This window comes from Octopus bimaculoides, chromosome 16 (assembly GCF_001194135.2).
Source record: "Octopus bimaculoides isolate UCB-OBI-ISO-001 chromosome 16, ASM119413v2, whole genome shotgun sequence".
Taxonomy (NCBI): domain Eukaryota; kingdom Metazoa; phylum Mollusca; class Cephalopoda; order Octopoda; family Octopodidae; genus Octopus; species Octopus bimaculoides.
The window spans coordinates 57,404,461-57,409,989 of record NC_068996.1 but is presented as its reverse complement, the minus strand read 5'-3'; the positions used below and the strand labels follow the sequence as shown (position 1 = coordinate 57,409,989).

At 35.1% G+C, this 5,529-nt stretch overlaps 1 protein-coding gene across 1 annotated transcript in view; it reads right to left on the bottom strand.

Annotated features, from left to right (window-relative positions):
* LOC106880419 (calponin-1) overlaps positions 1–1,018 on the bottom strand; it is a 27,497-nt gene extending 26,479 nt beyond the window's left edge. Inside the window, exon 1 of the mRNA XM_052973791.1 lies at positions 712–1,018. The gene's annotated coding sequence lies outside the window, so the exon portion shown is untranslated. The remainder of the gene's footprint in view (positions 1–711) is intronic.
* Positions 1,019–5,529: the final 4,511 nt, after the last annotated feature.

Below are 5,529 nucleotides of genomic sequence, written 5' to 3'. Positions count from 1 at the left end.
TATATATATATATATGCACATACACACACATATATCTATGTATGTATTTGTAGCTATGTAATTGCTCTTTCACGATCACTTAACAACTGACTCTGGGGTGTTCACGTCCCCGTAACATAGCGGTTCAGCAGAAAAACCAATGGAATAAGTAGTAAGCTTAGAAAGAGTAAGTCCTCGTGTTGATTTGTTTGACTATTGGTGGTGCTCCAGCATGCCTTAGTCAAATGACTGAAGGAAGTAAAAGAAAAAAAAAGAGCATATATTTATATATATATACGTGTGTGTGTATGTGTAAGATATATATATTTGTGTGTGTTTGTATGTGTGTGTGTGTATATATATATATATATATATATATATACGATAGCAAGTGGCAGTTATACTAAAATATATTCAAATACTCACGGATACATTGATCTATGTATACAACTATTAATATAGATATAATTATAAACATGTATACAAATGTATCTATCTATAAATATGCATTTTCATTTATCTATTCATATATAAATATAAGAGGAAATGACAGCAAGTAGCAATAATAAAACAGAATATATACATATATATATACATACATTTATATATATACGAGTGAGTGGACAAACGAAAGAAAAGAGCACTTAATACATTTAGCAAAGAACTGAATGAAACTGTTTGAAATAATAAACATACATATTAAGTATATATATATATATAATTTATACTAACCGTATGTATATAGGATAATGTATAAAAGAGTGATTTTAATATCCTGGTTGTCCGAAGAAGTAACGACTGTCCCAATTGAATATGTGCGACAGTAACAAGCACTTGGACTTGTCCGATTATTGTCTAAAGGGGTGTGTAGGATAGGTCGTTGCTTGAAGGAAGTGCTTGTGTGATGGGAATGACAGAAGAAATAACTATTGAGAGATGTATGTGTATATGTATGTGTGTGTGTGTGTGCATGTGTATAGATAATTACAAGCAGTGGCGTTTGAATATGCACACATACACACACACGCACATATTTGTATGTATATATGTGTTTTTCTTTCTTTCTTTCTGTCTATCCTTCTCTTTCTCTTTGTATATATATATATATATATATGTATGTATATGTATATGTATATTTTAGTGTGTGTATTATGTATATACGTATCTAAAAAAAATAAGGGAGCGCCAATAGCTGCAGTTGACAGATGCTGGGGGAGGCAGCAATGCGAGAATGACTAAGCTACAGCCCTAAGCCGCGACAATCGCTGTAACCGAGATAAAGGATGACAAATTCCTTGATGCCCGACAGGTCTGTACGAAGCCACAAGTACCCTCTGTGGTAGGGGGAAAACGCTGATGGGAAGTTGTCTTCAAATTATAATAGTGTGGTATACGCGACAGGATGAAGATAATGAGCGCTAGCTGAAAGGTCGGCCCCAAATTAACTTACAGAGCATTCATACATAAGCATGCCTCGTTGACTTTGTTTCCTCTTAACTTTCAGAAAAAGGGGTAGTTTTTACAGATTTCAGATGTTGTATATTACGATTATATCGGAATTTAAAGTGTGTGTGGGTGTATGTGTGTGCGTTTATGGCTGGATGGTAAAAAAACTTGAGTCTCAACCGCATGGTTCCGGTTTCAGTCCCACTGCGTGGTACATGAACAAGTGTTTTCTACAATAGAATTGGGCTGACCAAAGCCTTGTGAGTGGATTTGTTGGACAGAAACTGAAAGAAGCCCGTTGTATATATCTGTGTATGTGTGTGTGTGTGAGTGTGTCTTTCTATCTGCGTTTGTCCCCCACCACCGCTTAACAATTGTTGTTGGTGTGTTTGCATTCCCATAACTTAGCGGTTCGACAAAAGTAACGGACAGAATAAGTAGCAGGCTTAAAAAGTCTTATCGGTTTGACTAAGAATTCAAAGCAGTGCCCCAGCATGACTGCAGTCTAATGATTGAAAAGAGTAAAAGATAAATGATATACATGTATGTATGTATGTATGTATGTATGTATGTATGTATGTGTGTGTATATATATGTACGTATATATATGTTAATATTTATATATATATATATATATTATAAACATGCATGTGTATATATATGTATGCATATATGTGTGTGTGTGTATATATCTGTGTGTGTGTATATATATATGTATATATATGTGTGTGTTTTCCTCTTAATCATTTCTGTCGAAGAGCGTAGACTTGAAATGTAAAAGACTTTTCCATTTTTCTCGAGCGTTAAACTAATACACCTGCTTGTTGTTCCTACACCTGTCTTCTTTTGTTTTTTTTTGTGTAAATTTGAACTGCACACACACACACAAACATACCAGCAGATACACCCAGCGTTGCTTGGATTAGTGACAATAATGAAATTTAAAAACGCTGTATAGATTACACAGGTCTCAACTGCTAGTAGTTGAGATACCAACTTTCTTCATTAATACCTCTCCAACCCATGCCAGTATGGAACATAGACATTAAGTGGAATGCTAAAAGAAAGTTTTCAACTCATATATGTTAATAAAGTAAATACACATAATTCAAAAAACACATTTTGTGTAGCTTATTTCATAACCAAAAAAACAGGTACAGATTATAAACAACGAAAAGCCGATTTTGGTGATTCATTTGACAGAGGTAGTAGAGAGACAATGTGATGACAAATCTGGCCTTGGATCTTGAAAGTTTGCATGAATCCTGGCTCAGTTAACTCTCTTGAGACTCCAAATGATGCCATCTGTAGTGCAGCGTTGTATTACCTAATTTTGTTTTGGAAGTTCTTGGAATCTTGATCAGTTGATGACAACAGTTTCTTCAATGGCTCTGGAGGTTGGGGGATTGCAGGGAATTTAACCTTTCCACCACTGCAGCACAGAGCAGATGTCTCTCCAGGCTACTTCCTTGCTTTACAATGTATGCACTCAGTTATCATTGAACCAATGGAAACTCTAGTGTCATCTGCATAATGAACTGCTGGATCATAATTGAAAGCTTCTTCATAGAAGTTGCTTCTCTGAGCTGTTGTAACTGCTCTTCATTCTGCAGTGGATATCCTATTCCTTGTCAGCCGTGCATATCTCTATTCATCACTTTCAGATGCTCTGGCTTTTGTAGTGCACAGTCTGTTCGTTTCTTGATATGCTTCCCTTTCTGCCACTGTCTCTCTTTCTCTGGACAGAGACATTCCTTTAGCTGACCTTGACATTGTAGACAAATTTGACACTTTCCTTCTAGGAATGGTTATATACGTATACAGAAATACAGAAGTGCAGAAGGTAGGAAAGAATGAAAATAATTGGGTAACGGAAATTATATTTCTTAATACGACGGGAAGAAAGAAAATAAATTTTTACAGAAAATATAGAATTGTATGGGTTGAAGCGAAATTTACTACTTAGTGAACCAAAGAGCCAGTATTGAAAGAAGCAGAAAAAAGCCATTAACAACAGAAAAACACAATACCATTACAAAAGTAAATAAGAAATTTTTAGGGAAATTAACTAAGTGTACTAAGTGAAATTTATGAAGTTACTTCTGTCAGTAAATTATGAACTTAATTTTATCAGTAATTTGTCGTTGTTGTTTGTAAATAGCGATTAAAAACTTACAGTGAAAACAATAGAGTGTGAGTAAGATAAAGAGAGAGAGAGAGAGAGAGAGAGAGAGAAAGAGAGAAAGAGAGAGAGAGAAAGAGAGAAAGAGAGAGAGAGAGAGAGAGAGAGAGCTAAATATACACATGGCTGAAAGTGGGCTACAGAGAGAAAATTAAAAAGACCTCATGTTAATTATGAATTGGTTCCAATTTCTGGATTAAAGTAAAAAATAAGCTTTCTTCATTTGTCAACAGGGTGGGGGTGGGGGGAAAATAAGTCCAAATAATTGTACATAATGTCCAAAGCAAGTTCACACGTCAACATACAAATATTTGCACATATAGATCCAAATGTACATTATTATTACTTTAATGTATTAATTGTCTATAAATTTTTATAGCATGCTGACTACTTGTTAAAAATCATTAACGTGATTTTTCTCCTTATATTTTTTTAGGAATTAATAAATAATATATATATATATATATTTATATACATACATACATATATATGTCACAAGATGTGGACGACTTATTGTGATATACTCTACGGTTCGCATTAGGAGTACAATACAGTGTTAGGTAACAAACCGATTATATATAGGCCTATAACATATATGTGTGCGTGTGTATATATATAATGAATTTATAATAAAGGAGAATAGAAGTTTATATATTCAGCAATTAATTACTTCTTTTCATTTCTGCTTCTACACATGTTTCTGCGGTAATTAACTTATGCACACTGAAAATGTGTGCAGTGCTGAAACGAAAAGAAACAATTAACTGCTGAATAAAACTGGATATAAATCTCTATTCTCTTTTGTTATAAATTCATTATTTTCTCTACTGGAAGAATGCAGTCTCTATAGAGACATATGGATTTACTGATGTGTAGATAGACTGGTGTTAGGAAAGCAAATTAACTGGAGTTCTTTGCACACTCACAGAAATTAGCCAGCATTAATAACCAGTACATGCGACTGCAGTACCCACTTGGATTCTATATGTCATTACTAACAATAATTTGGAAAATCTATCTATCTGTCTGTCTGTCTGTCTGTTTGTCTCTCTCTCTATCTATCTATCTATGTATGTATCTATCTATCTGTCTATGTATCTATCTACCTATCTATCTATCTGTCTGTCTGTTTGTCTGTCTGTTTGTCTGTCTGTCTCTCTCTCTCTATGTATCTATCTATCTATCTGTCTATGTATCTATCTATCTATCTGTCTATGTATCTATCTATCTATCTATTTCTCCATCCATCCATCCATATATATAAACTTAGATATGTTTCGACCAAAGATTGGTCCAGGCCATGTCTAACTTAATAGCACCACCTGATAGGATTATCTAAATCCTTTTTAAGTCAAGTAGTGAGTTCTTATTGAGTGAGTTGTATGCAGGTATGGGTGGCTTGTCTGGTATTCCTTGAAGAAATCTGTCTAGACTCTGTTTAAAGCTGATAGGATCCTTTTCCTCTTGTATCTGTTTCGGGACAATGTTAAACAGGGCAGGGCCTGTTGAGGAAAAGAAATTATGCCGCAGTGTACCTATATGTTGTGATCCTAAATTGGGCAGGGGACGTATGGCCCGTGGTCCCAACCTTGGATGAACCTTGAAAGTAACATCCAGGTCGTTTGGGCAATGCTGGCGGTATATTTTCCACATCGTGCAAATGATGTACCGCTCGCGGCGGCGGCGCTGGAGAGAGTAGAGCTTCAAGGCTTTAAGTCGGTCCCAGTAATCAAGCTCAGTCATGCCTTCAATTCGTTCAGTGAGTGCCATCTGGGGTGATTCAATCCTCGAAAAGTTTTGTTCTGTATGGGGAGACCACAAGGGGCAGCAGTATTCAAGGTGTGGCCGTGCAAAGGAGGAGAAAAGTGGAATGATGACATATATATATATATATATATATATATATATATATATGTGTGTGT